General features: G+C 51.6%; 1 protein-coding gene across 1 annotated transcript in view; it reads left to right on the forward strand.

Annotated features, from left to right (window-relative positions):
* Window positions 1-743: 743 nt before the first annotated feature.
* The window catches only part of ALDOB (aldolase, fructose-bisphosphate B), a 40782-nt gene continuing 25212 nt past the window's right edge, over window positions 744-16313 (forward strand). Inside the window, exon 1 of the mRNA XM_086953222.1 lies at window positions 744-875. The gene's annotated coding sequence lies outside the window, so the exon portion shown is untranslated. The remainder of the gene's footprint in view (window positions 876-16313) is intronic.

Below are 16313 nucleotides of genomic sequence, written 5' to 3' on the forward strand. Positions count from 1 at the left end.
AAACTTACTACTATTTTGGTATTCACAGATTGAATTTACTACTTTTGGCATTCACAGAAGTTAGGATTTTGTCTTGTCTGTCGTAAGTCTGTCTTAAATCTGTCTTAAATTTGTCTTAAGACAAACTTAAGACAAAATCCTAACTTCTGTGAATACCAAAAGTAGTAAGTTCATTCTGTGAATGCCAAAAGTAGTAAGTCTTAAATTCATTCTGTGAATCGGGCCCAATATTTTTACGAACCTGATTGTATATGTAACTTGTTATTTTGTAAATTTTATCACGTGTACCTTTTGTAACTTAACTGGTTCTTTTGTAAAGCGCTCTGACACCTTTGGGTAAAGTTCGCGCTATATAGAACTGCATTAAATAAATAAAAATAAATAAAATAAATTCGCACCAAGGAGAGGAAGGTCGAAAAACAGAAAATGAGCAGCTGTCTTATATTTACAATTTTTAGACCTATAAAATATACCTAACAGTCGGTGGCTGACTTCCGGCAGTCCTAAAAAGTTTCAAAACTTTCAAATTGAAAGTTCCTTTTAATTCCTGGTTAATCACAGACGGCCCTGGCCCGGCCCACCCCCACGTTTCTTCTGCCTCGGAGTCCTCGTGATGTGCAAGCATCCGCCTTTCACAATCAGACCCTTGTGCAGGGAGGGGGGGCGACGGTGCCCGGGCAGCCAATCACAGGGCGCGGCCTGGCTGCCACCCTCCCTGCCCGCCCCTCAGGGGCCTGGCGGAGGCGGGGCTCGCAGCACAACCTGGGGACGTTTAAAAGACTGCTGAGGTGGAAGTTCCGGCCTGTTTCGCCTGCAAGAGACAAGACAGCAAGATCTGACTCAACCCAAGCCCAGGAATCCGCCCCAGCCCAACCGTGAGTGTCTTTATTCATGCATTAATGGTGTATTTCACGCAGCGCTGTGCTATCGTGCATGCACTATTGAACTATACAAGTTGTGCAACTTTTATCATTGGGTATTTAAACACACAGGGTGCTTCCCAGTGGGTGAGAATGTACTAACAGAACTTTTCAAGTAGGGAGCAAAGTTCACATACGTTACCTCTGCAACTGGTCAGCCAGCTGAGCTATGCCCCTGCCCCCGGACGTGCCTCGTGCTCCCAGACCACAGAGGAGCTGAACACTTTTCTGCCTTCTTGCTGGATCTTGCTCTAGCGCGGTGCACGGAGCGCTCACTGCAGCCGCTGAACCCCCGGAGCTATCTCGCGAGGGCTGACGCCGCTGGGGCCAGGGTTTGCATGGATCTGTGCAGCGGGGACTCCATCGCCGGACAGCTGGCACACCCCAGTTTCCAGCACCTTTATAGGGGGGTGGGAATTGGTATCGGAGGAATGCACGAATGCGCCTGGAAGTTGGTTCAGTTGCGCTATGCAGAAATGAACTCCGACTAAAGATTAATCGTATGCAGATTGTGACAACAAAAAACTCTCAATTTGCCGCGTGCACAGACAATTGTGTCCATTTTCCCAGCCCAGGTGGCCGATTTTAGAACACGAGCTCCGCTTAGGAGGCAACTTGGAGCCCGGGGTCCATCTGAATAAGTGTGTCCAGTTGTGTTGAGGTGTGCCAAGGGCAGATGGGCACATGTGGGGTTATATGGGTGGGTACATGTTGGGCATTTTGTTTATTTGGGGGTAGAATATGAATTATTGCCACCAGTTTGGAAGGCCTCCTGGTGAGCGCTCCTTCCGGATTACGAGGCAACATATCAAATATGAGAATGCGTTCATTTTTCCACATCTGGAGAGAACACATGATGACTGTGCCAGAGGCCTCTTCTGGACCATTAGATCAGCGCACGTCTGAACACATCTGGAGTTTGGTGTCACTTGTAGAGACCCTCTCAGGGGTGAGTTGTACAGTTGAAGTATTGTGTTCAGTTCTGGAGGCCTGCTATGGCCAGTGTGTCCATGTCTGCCGGCCACATATGTATGGTGTCTCTCCTGGAGAATCGTACCCAGTCATTGAGGCCTCTTATATATATTGTGTCCAGTTCTGGGGGCCTCTTCTGGACCATCAGATCTGCGGTTGAGGGCACCTCTGGACACATCTGCAGTTTGGTGTACAGTTGAAGCATTGTGTCCAGTTCTGCGGGCCTCTTCTGGGGCAGTGTATACAGTTCTGCAGTTTGGAGGCCCTATCTTGAGTAGTGGGTCCTCCTTTTGCAGGCCACAGATGTATGGTGTCTCTCCTGGAGCAGCGTACCCAGTTCTTGGGGCCTCTTACATATATTGTGTCCAGTCCTGCAGGCCCTATCTTATGTACTGTGTCCAGTTCAGGGGGCCTCTGCTGGACCATTAGATCTGCTCTTGAGGGCACGTCTGGACACATCTGGAGTTTGGTGTCATTTCTAGAGGTCTCCTCTGGGTGTAATGTACAGTTGGAGTATCGTGTCCACTTCTGGATGTCACATCTGGAGTAGAGTGTCTGGTTCTGGAGGTATTGAGAGGGAATGAATAATACGTGAGGCTGGCTGGGACTTCACGAACTCTAGGCCCCCCCCATCCTCCCAGAAATCCGAAGCTACATCGCCTAGCGTTCCGGCAGGAGCGGCGTAACCTCGGTAGCGATGCTTCACCGAAAGAGCAGTATTAGGTATAGATATATGTATATTCTTCCGGGAGGCACGGACAGACAACGTATGTCTCCAAGAAGTATAACTGTATGGTACTCTACTGAGATGCTCATGAAACTGGGTTGGAGGTGCTCGGAGTTAGATTAGCCTGCGCCTCTGACGACAAGTGGGACAGCAGCACCACCGTTTATGGACCTTTTAGTATAACTCTGTGATGCTGTACTAAGAGATGCTTATGATACATGTTTGGGGTGATGGGAGTTACCTTACCAGGGCCTTTCAAAACAAGTCGGACACCAGAGCCCTAGCTTGTGCCTGTGAAGCCTAGCGTTGTGATGCTGTATCGAGAGATGCTTATAAAGCAGGTTTGGGGGTGCTGGCAGCTATTTTAGCCAAAGCCTCTGATGCCCGCAGGACAGCAGCGTTCCAGATTAAAGGGCTGTACATCCTGGGGGTGGGGTTCAGGTTGCCTTATTCAACCCGTTCATGCTTGAAATGGACGTTGGTGGTAGGAGGCAGGGCCCTAGGGACTGAGTTGCATATGTTGGGTGGGGTCTACTGGTTTGGGAATATCGGATTTGGCTTGATCAAAATAACACATGATCCGCCGAGAATGGGTGTTTATTTTGGTGTCTTAAACGGATGTAGTGAAAACGTGTAAAAATGTACATTGGCACATAAACACACATGCTTGATATGTTATATAATGACTTAACTTTGGACTAGAATGCAGAAGCTTAGCTCCACAATTACGTTGTTCATCTATTTCCTCAGACATTAATAAATGTTAATCTAATAATTACATTTTCTCATCTGCTTTCTGTTTCTCCCCCAGATAGAATTCTGGTGCTCATTGAAGCGGGGCAGAGTAGTTATAGCAAATAAACTAGAATTCTGGATATATTTTCACAGTAAACTAGACCGATGATAAACAGAAACACAGGGCCCGCATTCCGGCTTATTACGTCGAAGGATGCATAAGACTTATTGGGAGGTGTCAATAGCTGACCTGAAAATCAGCTCCACCCATTCCTTTCCATTGGTCTTTTGTTCTGTCACTCTCATTTCTTGCTTCCTAGTTGATCGTTTTATTTGTTTTAGCCCATTTATCTAGTCTGAATCTTTGTCCCTCCCCTGGATCATAGCCTGTATAGTGTATACCATCTCTCCGACTGCCTCCTAGTATCCATCAACAAGTGTCTGCTTTCTAGGAAAAAAAATATGTTTCTAATGAGTGCCTATGTTTTCCCTATTCTCAGTGTTTTCGCACTCCTTCCGGCACATTTCTTTTCATAATATTGTAAAAGTCCTACTTTCAACAGCTTTTTTCTTCAAGCCACTCAGTGCTTTTACAGTTTTATACAGATTTGCACTTTTTCTTGTTCTCACATCCCTTTCCACTAGGGTCATTTGCCTATTTTAGGTGCACATATAATTTCTTATTATTAACACTACCATAATTTCAAACCATTAAATCACACATTTCTTAAACATTCCATGAGAGTGTATGTGTTTTCAACTTTGCCCTTCGTTCCGCGCTTACGCAAGCTTCCACTTTTAACAATGTTAATAAACTTGTAGAGCGCGCATATACAAGAAGAGGCGTCTTGGCGCTGTGTCTGAATGGTATCTAACAGAAAAAAGAAATAAAAGAAAGAACCTACTAGGTGGTCGCGAGAAACAGCCAGGTCTTGAGTTGCTTTCTAAATCTAAACAGATTGGTCCGAGCGCTAAGGTGGTCACACAACGCATTCCACCTTTTACAAGCAGTGTGGGAGGAACTTCTCCCTCCCAGGGGGCCTTCTTGATCTTGGGGACCGCTATCTTGTTTGCAGTCGCAGATCGAAGATTACGAATGGGTATATACCACTTGAAAGTCATTTGGAGGGAGAGGGGGCCTATCTCGTGATGGGCCCAGCACCGGGCCTTGAATTGAATCAGCTCCCCAATGGGCAGCAGTGCAAATCGCGAATGCTCTGAGAGATGGAATTGAATTTTGAGAGATTCAACGGACTCAGGCTGCAGCATTTTGGAGAATTTGCAATTTACTGAGTATGCACGGCTGAGAGCCCACAAACAGAGAATTGCAGCAATCAAGCCGCGAAATCACCAGAGTCGAGATTACAGTTTTCTTTAGCTCAAGGGCCCTCCGAGCCGCCTTCCCATGAGCTCCAACTCCACACAGCGCTCTCTTGTTCGTTTGCTTCCTTTAACTTTGCTCTGCCTCCATTTTCTTCCCCACACACCCATACCCTCCATGTTGCTTTCCGTGCACACCCTGGGTTGCTTCCACCCACCCCCTGTGGCTTCCCTGCTCTTTGTGACTCTCACCTCTGTGTTGCTTCCCCAGTTATGCTCCTTCCCCACCCACGTCCATTAGATGTGCTTACTGATTCAACTCTGATCAACAAACGAAAAGAAAAACCATTTGCGTCATTCTGTAGGTGCTCTGCATGCTTGGTGTGTGCATCTTCAAAGTAATGGAGGCAGCTGCCTTTTTCCCCTTGTTTATTAGCCCTGTTGCGCAGCATCACGAATGCGGTGCAGTATGGCTAAAAGCATTGGCAAAGCCAAAAGATCCCTAAGGTGAGACCTATTGTATTTGCCAATTCTTCTTTTTAAGTAATGGGAATACCTGGGAGTATGGCTGTTCAAAGCCCTTGTACTCACCCATAGAGCACTGCATCATACTGATCCTAGTTACCTGGTATTTAGAATTCGATCATATCTCCCAGTTAGGAAACTACGCTTTTCAAATAGGGCGTTAGCTAAGAATCCCAAGATCGCCGCTCCTTCTTAATTGGTCCATCCTGCTTGGACAATCTCCCTCTTGACCTTTCAATCAATCAGGACTCCTATCGATCGCAGCTAATCTCCTTTGAGGGTCTTCAGGCGCTGGGGGTGGGTTCTGCAGTTCAGTCGAAGATCAGTCAGTTCAGTCGAAGAGCCAGGTATTGAGGTCCTTCCTGAATTGAGGCAGCGAGGGTGATTGCCTGAGTGTAGAGGAAGAGAGTTCCCGGTCTTTGCAGCGAGGTAGGAGAAGGATCTTCTCTGGCTGTGGTCTTGCAGATCTGTGGTATGGTGGCCAGGACCAGGTTGGCGGAGCGGAGGTGTCTGGTGGGAGTGTAGAAGTAGAGGCAGTGGTGAGGTATGCAGGTCCGATGTTGTGGAGGGCCTTCTAGGCGTGCGTGAAGAGCTTGAAGGTGATTCTTTTGTTGATCGGGACCCAGTGGAGGTTTCTCAGGTGATCGGCGATGTGGCTGCGGCGGAGGATGTCCAGGATAAGTTTGCAAGTTCTTTTGGAGCTTCTGGGTGGTGCCGGCGTAGAGTGCGTTGCTATAGTCGAGTTTGCTGCAGACGAGTGACTGAGTGACCGTTCTTCTGGACTCTGTGGCGATCCATTTAAAAATCTTTCATAGCAGGCGAGGCATGTGGAAGCAGAAGGATGAGACGTGTTGATTTGGCAGTTCATTGAGAGAGAGGAGTCAAAGATGATGCCGAGTTACGTGCCTGGTCAGGAGTTGTCCCAGGCGGATGGATTGGTTCCCAGGATTAGAGCTTCCGTTTTGTCTGAGTTGAGATTGAGGCAGCTGTCCTTCATCCAGGTGATGACTGTCTTCATACCATTGTGGAAGTTGTTCTTTGCGTCAATAGGTTTGTCTGTGAGGGAGAGAATCCGCTCGGTGTTGTCGGCGTAGGAGACGATGTTTAACCCGTGGTTTCTGACGATGGCTGCCAGCGGGCCGTGTAGGTGTCTGAGAGGGTGGGGCTCAGGGAGGAGCCATGAAGGACTCCACTGCTCATCTCCGTAGGTTCTGAGGAGCTCAGTGGGAGCTTGAGTCTCCGGGACCGCCCATGAGGAAGGAGGGGATCCACTTCAAGGCTTTGCCGCCGATGCCGGCGTCGTGCAGTCTTGCGTAGAGGGTGTGGTGGGAAACGATGTCGGTCTTTGTTGAGTCGAATCTGAATCTGCGTTCAAAACGAGTTTCTCAAAGCTGAATGCCCTTACCTGTCAGTGTAGTGCCTGGACACTCTGTTGAGTAGCTGGGCGCTTTATAAACCACATAACATCATCTGTGTTACATCAGGTACTGTGAGGCCGCAATGTTTTTATCTGTTTGCTCCTTGTTTTCCTGTTTGTTTACAGGAGCTCTGTTGTAAAGCACGGTGGCCTCTTTGGACCAAGTTCCCGATGTATAACCCCCACACACATACACAAATACAATAAATAAGGGGTTTGGCATGCTGGGAATGATGGCCGGAGGGCAGGCTGGGCTCCTTGCCTTACCACCAGGGCTGACGCATCACACCCCCAGTGCCTGCTCACGTGGAACCGGTTCTTACTGGGGTCGAAGGTCTAATGTACCAGCGGCAAACAGGACAGCAGCCCCGCGGTTTATGGCCCTGCTACGTGCCTGGCTGGACGCCACGCCTGCCCAGGATCACAGCAGCAGCAACAATGCGAGCCCCAAACTGCTGACCTGAGCGTTTCCGGCTTAATCCGGCCCGGCGGGTTTCTCTTATCTGAGGCCGAGTTCTCTGGGGGAGGGGCGGGCCTGAGCGCAGACTGACCATTGACCTCTTGTTTTTATCATTCCTCACCCCTGCTGAGGCGGGGTGGGGGTCGGAGGGAGTCCATTGGATAGCAGAGATGCGCGCTCCATTGGCCGCCCTTCCCCCACTCTCCAGCTCACCCATGCACCCTCTTAGTGTCACTCACCCGCTTTCCGTGTCTCCATCACCCCATCTCCCTTTATTTATTTATTTTTATTTTATTTAATGCGATTTTCTATAGCGCGAACATTACCCGAAGGTGTCAGAGCGCTTTACATAAGAACCAGGTGCGATACATAAGGATTTAGGATTACATAAATTACATAAAAAGATACAAACAGAAAAAATTGCAAATGTACAAAATGTAAAGTCACACAAGGATGAGAGAAACATAAAAAAATTGTAAATGTACAAGTTGTAGAGTCACAGAAGGAAGAGATACAAATTTGTTTGTTTGTCTTTGCAACCGCTCAAACCGTGTCTCTTCTTCCACCTACTTTTTGCCTCCTTTAGTTTGTGTCACCACTGCGGGCTCCCTCGCGCTCTTCTGTTGTAAAGCGCTCTTACACCTGTGCATTAAATAAAATAAAATAAAAAATGTCTCCCCTCGTCGCTTTCCATCTCCCCTTTGCGGTCTGTCCGACCACTTTACTGTGTCCTTCGTTGTCTCTCTTTCTCTCTGACACTATTCTTATCCAATCTTTCTCTCGCCGTGCCCCCTCATCTCAGCGTCTCCTTCGCCCCTACTCGCCCTGCTCTCTTCCCCCTCACCCTATCCTTAATTTTACTTTTAACTCCTCTCCACCCATCGTCTCCTCTTGCCGTGTCCCTCGTGCATGTCTCCCTCGCCGCCCGTCTCCAGGGCGCTCTTGTCTCCCTCGACTCCTCCTTTCTACCGCCCTCTCTCTTTCACTCTCTGTAACCCGTCATCTTTTCTCGCAGGCTGCATCTCTCTTAACCCCCTTGCTCTCATCTTCCCTCCTTCCCAGATGTGTCTCCCCCTCCCATGTCTCTCTTTCTGTTGCCCTCTGTCTCACTCAGCCCTTCCATCATCCTTCCTGTCGCGCGCGCCCTAATTTCGTTATGCCCCCTCTCTCTCCCTTATGCCACCTCTCATCTCCGCTATGCATGAGCCTCAGCGCGCGCCCTCGGCCTCTTTCCAGCTCAGATGCATGCACAGCGGGGATGGGTGCAGTGCAGGCGTCTCCGCTACTGGCAAACGCTGGAGGCCGCATTCCAGTCCATCGTTTTTCGTCCACTATCTCACTGGACAGACCCCAGCACGTGCACAGCAGTTTTGGAGCTTCCCAAGCAGGAACCGTCCTGCACCCGCAGGCAGGACCTCTCTGGATGGGAGACAAGCCACTGCTGACCGTTCCAGCTGACATCTGCCTGGCCAGGGGGTGGAGCTGGGGGAGTTCTGTGGCTAGAGGCCCCCTAGCCAGCCCAGAGCTCGCCACCGGTGCCATGCTCGCATGCAGGGGCGGCATGCCAGGCTCTTCCCTCTCTGAGATTTGTGCGCAATCCTTGGGTTTCCTTTTGTGATGAGTGCACACATGAGGCGCTCAAAAAATATACTACGCAGCACGCCTTCAGACTCCAGTGACCCGCAGATGGCATGCAGTGCCACCACCATTATACCCTTCGTGCATGCCAACATCCGGGAGTCTCCCATGGTTTCTACGTAACGCCCTGGGCACGCCAGTATTACAGAAGAGAAGGATTCCTGGAAGGGTGTATGAGAAGAGAGCAGTCTGAGAGAGCGTGGGTGATGGTGACGGAACGTGAAAGTACAAGTAGGGCACAATCATGGTGCAGCCACTCATACGGCAGCACTGAAGGTGCAGCCACTCACACGGCAGCGCTGAAGGTGCAGCCACTCACACGGAAGTACGAGGCACTGAAGGTGCAGCCACTCACACAGCAGCGCTGAAGGTACAGCCACTCACACGGCGGCGCTGAAGGTGCAGCCACTCACACGGCGGCGCTGAAGGTGCAGCCACTCACACGGCACCGCTGAAGGTGCAGCCACTCACACGGCACCGCTGAAGGTGCAACCACTCACACGGAAGCCCTGAAGGTGCAACCACTCACACGGAAGCCCTGAAGGTGCAGCCACTCACACAGAAGCACTGAAGGTGCAGCCACTCACACAGCAGCGCTGAAGGTGCAGCCACTCACACGGAAGCACGAGGCACTGAAGGTGCAGCCACTCACACGGCAGCGCTGAAGGTGCAGCCACTCACACAGCAGCCCTGAAGGTGCAGCCACTCACACGGCAGCCCTGAAGGTGCAGCCACTCACACGGAAGCCCTGAAGGTGCAGCCACTCACACGGAAGCCCTGAAGGTGCAGCCAATCACTCGGAAGCCCTGAAGTTGCAGCCACTCCCACAGAAGCCCTGAAGGTGCAACCACTCACACGGCAGCGCTGAAGGTGCAGCCACTCACACGGCAGCGCTGAAGGTGCAGCCACTCACACGGCAGCGCTGAAGGTGCAGCCACTCACACGGAAGCCCTGAAGGTGCAGCCACTCACACGGAAGCCCTGAAGGTGCAGCCACTCGCACAGCAGCGCTGAAGGTGCAGCCACTCACACGGAAGCATGAGGCACTGAAGGTGCAGCCACTCACACGGCAGCGCTGAAGGTGCAGCCACTCACACGGAAGCCCTGAAGGTGCAGCCACTCACACGGCAGCGCTGAAGGTGCAGCCACTCTCACGGAAGCCCTAAAGGTGCAGCCACTCACACAGAAGCACTGAAGGTACAGCCACTCACACAGCAGCGCTGAAGGTGCAGCCACTCACACAGCAGCGCTGAAGGTGCAGCCACTCACATGGAAGCACTGAAGGTGCTGCCTCTCACATGGAAGCACGGAAGGTGCAGCCACTCACACGGAAGCTCTTGAAGCACTGAAGGTGCAGCCATTCACATTGAAGCACTGAAGATGCTGCCACTCACACAGAAGCTCTTGAAGCACTGAAGGTGCAGCCACTCGCACGGAAGCTCTTGAAACACTGAAGGTGCAGCCACCCACACGGAAGCTCTTGAAGCACTGAAGGTGCAGCCACTCACACGGAAGCTCTTGAAACACTGAAGGTGCGCCACTCACACGGAAGCACTGAAGTTGCTGCCACTCACACGGAAGCTCTTGAAACACTGAAGGTGCGCCACTCACATGGAAGCACTGAAGGTGCAGCCATTTACACGGAAGCACTTGAAGCACTGAAGGTGCAGCCACTCGCACGGAAGCACAAAGCACTGAAGGTGCAGCCACTCACTCGGAAGCACTGAAGGTGCAGCCACTTACACGGAAGCACTTGAAGCACTGAAGGTGCAGCCACTCGCACAGAAGCAAGAAGCACTGAAGGTGCAGCCACTCGCACGGAAGCACAAAGCACTGAAGGTGCAGCCACTCGCTCGGAAGCACTGAAGGTGCAGCCACTTACACGGAAGCACTTGAAGCACTGAAGGTGCAGCCACTCGCACAGAAGCAAGAAGCACTGAAGGTGCAGCCACTCGCACGGAAGCACTAAAGGTGCAGCCACTCGCACGGAATCACTGAAGGTGCAGCCATTCTCACGGAAGCACTGAAGGTGCTGCCACTCACACGGAAGCACAAAGCACTGAAGGTGCTGCCACTCACACGGAAACATGAAGCACTGAAGGTGCAGCCACTCCCACGGAAGCACTGAAGGTGCGGCCACTCGCACAGAAGCACTGAAGGTGCAGCCACTCCCAGGGAAGCACTGAAGGTGCAGCCACTCCCAGGGAAGCACTGAAGGTGCAGCCACTCGCACAAGTACTGAAGGTGCAGCCACTCGCACAAGTACTGAAGGTGCAGCCACCCTCACAAAAGCACTGGAAGTGCAGCCACTCGCACAGAAGTACTGAAGGTGCAGCCACTCGCACAGAAGTACTGAAGGTGCAGCCACTCGCACAGAAGTACTGAAGGTGCAGCCACTCGCACAGAAGTACTGAAGGTGCAGCCACTCGCACAGAAGTACTGAAGGTGCAGCCACTCGCACAGAAGTACTGAAGGTGCAGCCACTCGCACAGAAGTACTGAAGGTGCAGCCACTCGCACAGAAGTACTGGAGGTGCAGCCACTCACACGGAAGCACTGAAGGTGCAACAACTGATTCAGAAAGAAGTGAAGGTGCAGCCACTCGCATAAAAAGCACTGAAGTTGCAGCTACTCACACGGATGCACTTCAAAGTGAAAGAACACAGCGAAAGCATTACAAATGCAACCACTCACAAGGAGAGCTGTAAAGGTGTCACCACTAGGAAGCATTGAATGTGCAACAACTGTTGTGGAAGCTTTCAAAGTGCAACAACTCATGGAAGAAATGAAGGTGCAATCACACTCACTGAAGCACTGAAACCACTGCTTGAGGTGAAACCACTCTCACAGGAAGCACTGCAGGTGTGAGCACTCGCATGGAAAGCAGTAAAGGTGCAACCGCTGAAACACAAAGAACTGAAGGTGAAACCTCTCACGTGGAAGCACTGAAGGTGCGAGGACTTGCACAGAAGCACTGAAGGTGCTACCTCTGATACAGGAAGAACTGAAAGTAAAACCGCTCACTGAAGGTGCAGCTTCTCACACAAATGCAATTCAAAGTGCAGGAACTCACAGCGAAAGCATTACAAATGCAACCACTCACAAGGAGAGTTGTAAAGGTGTCACTACTAGGAATCATTGAATGTGCAACCACTCTCATGGAAGCTTTGCAGGTGCAACAACTCACTGAAGGTGCAACCGCTCTCTCTCACACTGAAGGTACAAGCTCTCCCGTGGAAAGCAGAAAAGGTGTTACCACTAGGAAGCATTGAATGTGCAACTACACTCACGGAAGCACTAAAGGTGCAACCACTGATACTGTACTCCTTATTACAGGTGCCATAGGATATAATGGTCTTATAACAAAATGGATGGTATATCTTTTACATTTGATTGATTAACTTATCCGGCCATGTGTACCTCAGGCCCTTAGTATTTAAGTGCAAAATACAAGCCTTAATCTTCCGCTCCTGAGGAGTGCGGTTGAAACAGAGGCTGCTTTCTTTGTCTCGTGTTCTGCTTCCAGTTACAGTTGCAGGACTAGAAGGACTAGACTGCAGAAGTGGGTGCCATTTCTTTCTCCTTCTCTTTCATCCTGCCTTCTTTCAATTTCCATGAACCCTATTTCTCATTTCACTTTTCTTGCTACTCATATCTAGGGGTGACTCTACATGAAGATGATGCCATACTGCTGCAAATGACTTCAATAGTAGTATTACATCAGTGCCAGGAACTTACCAGAGGCAGATAGTGTTGGGCCACTGTGTGAAGGCCTGGCGTCTCTGGTTTCTGCGATCGGTGTGTGGTGGGGTAGCTGGTCTCTGGTCTCCAGGCTCAGTGGATGAGAAGTCGTCCCTCCCTTTGCTACCCAGTGTTTATTGGGTGTCCCGGAGACGGGTTCTTTGACTTGTGTGGAGCACCGGTCGGAAAGAAAAGCAGTTTGGGAATAGAAGCTCACAGGGGAAGAAGGATATGAAATTTGGGGTTCTTCTCATGCCTGAAAGATGTTATTTCTCTGAAGATTTAGGTGTGGCTAATGCAAATGAGGGGTGAAAATCCAAAATTGTTGAGGTGGTCCATCTCCCTACAGGGAATGGACTTTCGTTGGAACACAGACCTGGGGCAGGCAGACCACACCAATGCTGATGGTTCCTACAAGCTATTCTACATTGGAGATGGGATCTCCCAGGAGGTTGGGTAGCTCTCCCCACTTTTAGCTGGCGGGACACGTGTTAGACCTGTCAGCCTAAGTGTGGTCTTCCCCAACAATATTTGCCTGTTTTGCCTCACTTTTTGCTGATCTGTTTTTTTTGGCCTTAAGACTTTGGGTATGTTACCACTGTTAACCAGCACTAAAGTGCATGTGCTCTCTGCCCTAAAACATGGTAACAATGGTGTATCTACAATTGGCTGGCATATTTAATTTACTTATAAGTCCCTAGTAAAGTGTGTTATATTTGCCCAAGGCCTGTATATTAAATGCTATTAGTGGGCCTGCAGCACTGATTGTGCCACCCACTTAAGTAGCCCTTTAAACATGTTTCAGGCCTGCCACTGCAGAGCCTGTATCTGCAGTTTGACTGCCAATCAATCAATCAATCAGTGACACTTATAGAGCGCGCTACATACCCGTAGGGTCTCAAGGCGCTGGGGGGGGGGGGGGGGGGGTGCTACTGCTCGAACAGCCAGGTCTTCAGCTTCTTCCTGAAGGAGAGGTGGTCTTGGGTCAGGCGCAGGTCGGGAGGGAGGGAGTTCCAGGTCTTGGCGGCCAGGTAGGAGAAGGACCTTCCTCCTGTAGTCGCTCTTCGGATGCGGGAGACGGGGGCGAGGGCGTGGTTGGCTGATCGGAGGTGGCGTTTGGGAGCGTAGAAGTTGATCCGGCTGTTGAGGTAGCTCGGGCCTTGGTCGTGTAGGGCTTTGTGTGCGTGGGTGAGGAGGCGGAAGGTGATTCTTTTGTTGACGGGGAGCCAGTGAAGGTCTCTCAGATGTCCGGTGATGTGGCTTGTTCGTGGGATGTCGAGGATGAGTCTGGCTGAGGCGTTCTGGATCCGCTGGAGTCTCTTCTGGAGCTTGGCGGTGGTACCGGCGTAGAGGGCGTTGCCGTAGTCCAGTCGGCTGGTGACGAGGGCCTGGGTGACGGTCTTCCTGGTCTCGGTGGGGATCCACCGGAAGATCTTCCGTAGCATGCGTAGGATGTTGAAGCACGCCGAGGAGACGTTGTTGACTTGCCTGGTCATGGAGAGGGAGGAGTCCAGGATGAAGCCCAGGTTGCGTGCATGGTCTGTCGGTTTGGGTGCGGTGCCCAGGGCGGGAGGCCACCTGGAGTCGTCCCAGGCGGAGGGGGAAGAGCCCAGGATGAGGACCTCCGTCTTGTCAGAGTTCAGTTTCAGGCGGCTGGTCGTCATCCACTCGGCTACCTCTTTCATCCCTTCGTGCAGGTTGGCTCTGGCGGAGGCGGGGTCGTTGGTCAGGGAGAGGATCAGCTGGGTGTCGTCGGCGTAGGAGATTATGCTGAGGTTGTGTTTGCGTACGATGGCCGCGAGGGGGCTCATGTAGACGTTGAAGAGGGTGGGGCTCAGAGATGATCCTTGAGGGACGCCGCAGATGACTTCGGAGGCCTCTGACTTGTACGGTGGTAGGCGGACTCTCTGTGTTCTTCCGTCGAGGAAGGAGATGATCCATTCCAGCGCCTTGTCCTGGATTCCGATGTTGCTGAGGCGCTGTACTAGGGTGCGGTGGCAGACCGTGTCGAATGCCGCGGAGAGGTCTAGGAGGATGAGGGCCGCTGTTTCTCCATTGTCCATCAGGGCTCGGATGTCATCGGTGGCGGCGATGAGGGCGGTCTCGGTGCTGTGATTGGCTCGGAAGCCGGACTGTGAGGGGTCGAGGGATCCGTTCGTCTCGAGGAAGGCGGCCATCTGCTTGTTGACGGTCTTCTCGATGACTTTGGCAGGAAACGGGAGGAGCGAGATGGGGCGGTAGTTCTTGAGTTTGGTGGGGTCCGCTGTTGGTTTCTTGAGTAGGGCGCTGAGTTCGGCGTGTTTCCAGCTCTCAGGGAAGGTGGCGGTGTCGAATGATGTGTTGATGATGTCTCGCAGGTGGGGTGCGATGACAGCGTCGGCCTTGTTGAAGACGTGGTGAGGGCAGGGGTCGGTCGGTGATCCGGAGTGGATGGAGTTCATCGTGCGGATGGTGTCTTCAGTGCTGATCGGGGTCCAGGCGTGGAGGGTGGTGGTGGGGGGTGGCTGTTCGGTCATGGTGTGCGTTGGTTGGTTGTTGAAGCTGTTGTGTATGTCCGCGATCTTGTTGTGGAAGTATGAAGCGAGGGAGTTGCAGAGGTCTTGCGATGGGGTGATGTCGTTGTTTCCTGCGCTGGGGTTGGAAAGCTCTTTCACGATGTTGAAGAGTTCCTTGCAGTTGTGTGCGTTGTTGTCCAACCGTTCCTTGAATGCTGTTTTCTTGGCGGCGCGGATCAGCTGGTGGTGCTTCCGGGTGGCAAGCTTGAAGGAGGTCCTGTTGTCCGGTGTAGGTTCCCTTCTCCAGACTTTCTCGAGGGCTCGGCAGTTCTTCTTGGAGCTCTTGAGTTCGTCGGTGAACCACGGGGCTTTCTTGCTTCCGGGTCTGCTGGGCAGGGGTCCTCAGCGGGGCGAGCTCGTCCGCGCAGATGCTGATCCACTTCGTGAGGTTGTCGGCGGCCTGGCTGGGGTTCGCTGAGCTGGCAGGAGGGTGCTGGCTCAGGGAGGTGGCGAGCTGGTCTGCTGTGATCTTGTTCCAGCTTCTGCGGGCGGCCTGTTGCTGGTGGTGGTGGGTCGTCGTTCTCTTGAAGGTGAAGTGGACGCAGCTGTGGTCCGTCCATTGAAGCTCTGTGGCGTGGCTGAAGTCGATGTCTGTGCTGGAAGACTGCCATGTCGTCCTGGCATTTAAAACCCCATGTCAAGCCTTATACTCCTTTAATTACATATTAGTCACCAATAAGGTAGGCCCTAGGGCAGGGCGCTGTGTAAGTACTTTTTAATTTTACATGTCCTGGTAGTGAAAAAATCCCAAATGTGTTTTTCACTACTGTGAGGCCTACCCCTCTCATAGGTTAACATTGGGGATTCCTTAATACATTTATTAGGTGTAATTCCCGATTGAGAAGGAGTGGAACAGTCATATTTGGTACCTACGGACCAACTGAGCATTAGAACTGGAATACTGACCCCACCAAATTAGTATACTTCTGGACCTGTGGATACTCTAACAGGAAGAAGTACTGCTGTGCTGCTGAAAGACGGCTTCTCTGTGGGACTGCTGCTCTGGAAGAACTGATTTTCTACACTGCTGCCCTGCCTGCTGCCCTGTCTGCCTGGGTGAGGACTGGACCACACCACTCTAACCAAGTGTGATTCCAAGGGCTTGTCTGCTTAACTCCAATTCTGCAGTGTCAGGGACATCAAAGACTGCCTGGAGCTCTCCAACCAGCACAAGGACTCTACCATCTGTGTGTTCTAGCCTGCCAAGTGGTGTCAATCCAGTCCTGGACCCTTGGACATGGTTTTTCCTGTGCTGCAGCATCAACATCCATGCAGTCTCAACTTTGCGCCGGTCAGAACCGCCAA

This window comes from Lissotriton vulgaris, chromosome 1_2 (genome assembly GCF_964263255.1).
Source record: "Lissotriton vulgaris chromosome 1_2, aLisVul1.2, whole genome shotgun sequence".
Taxonomy (NCBI): Eukaryota; Metazoa; Chordata; class Amphibia; order Caudata; family Salamandridae; genus Lissotriton; species Lissotriton vulgaris.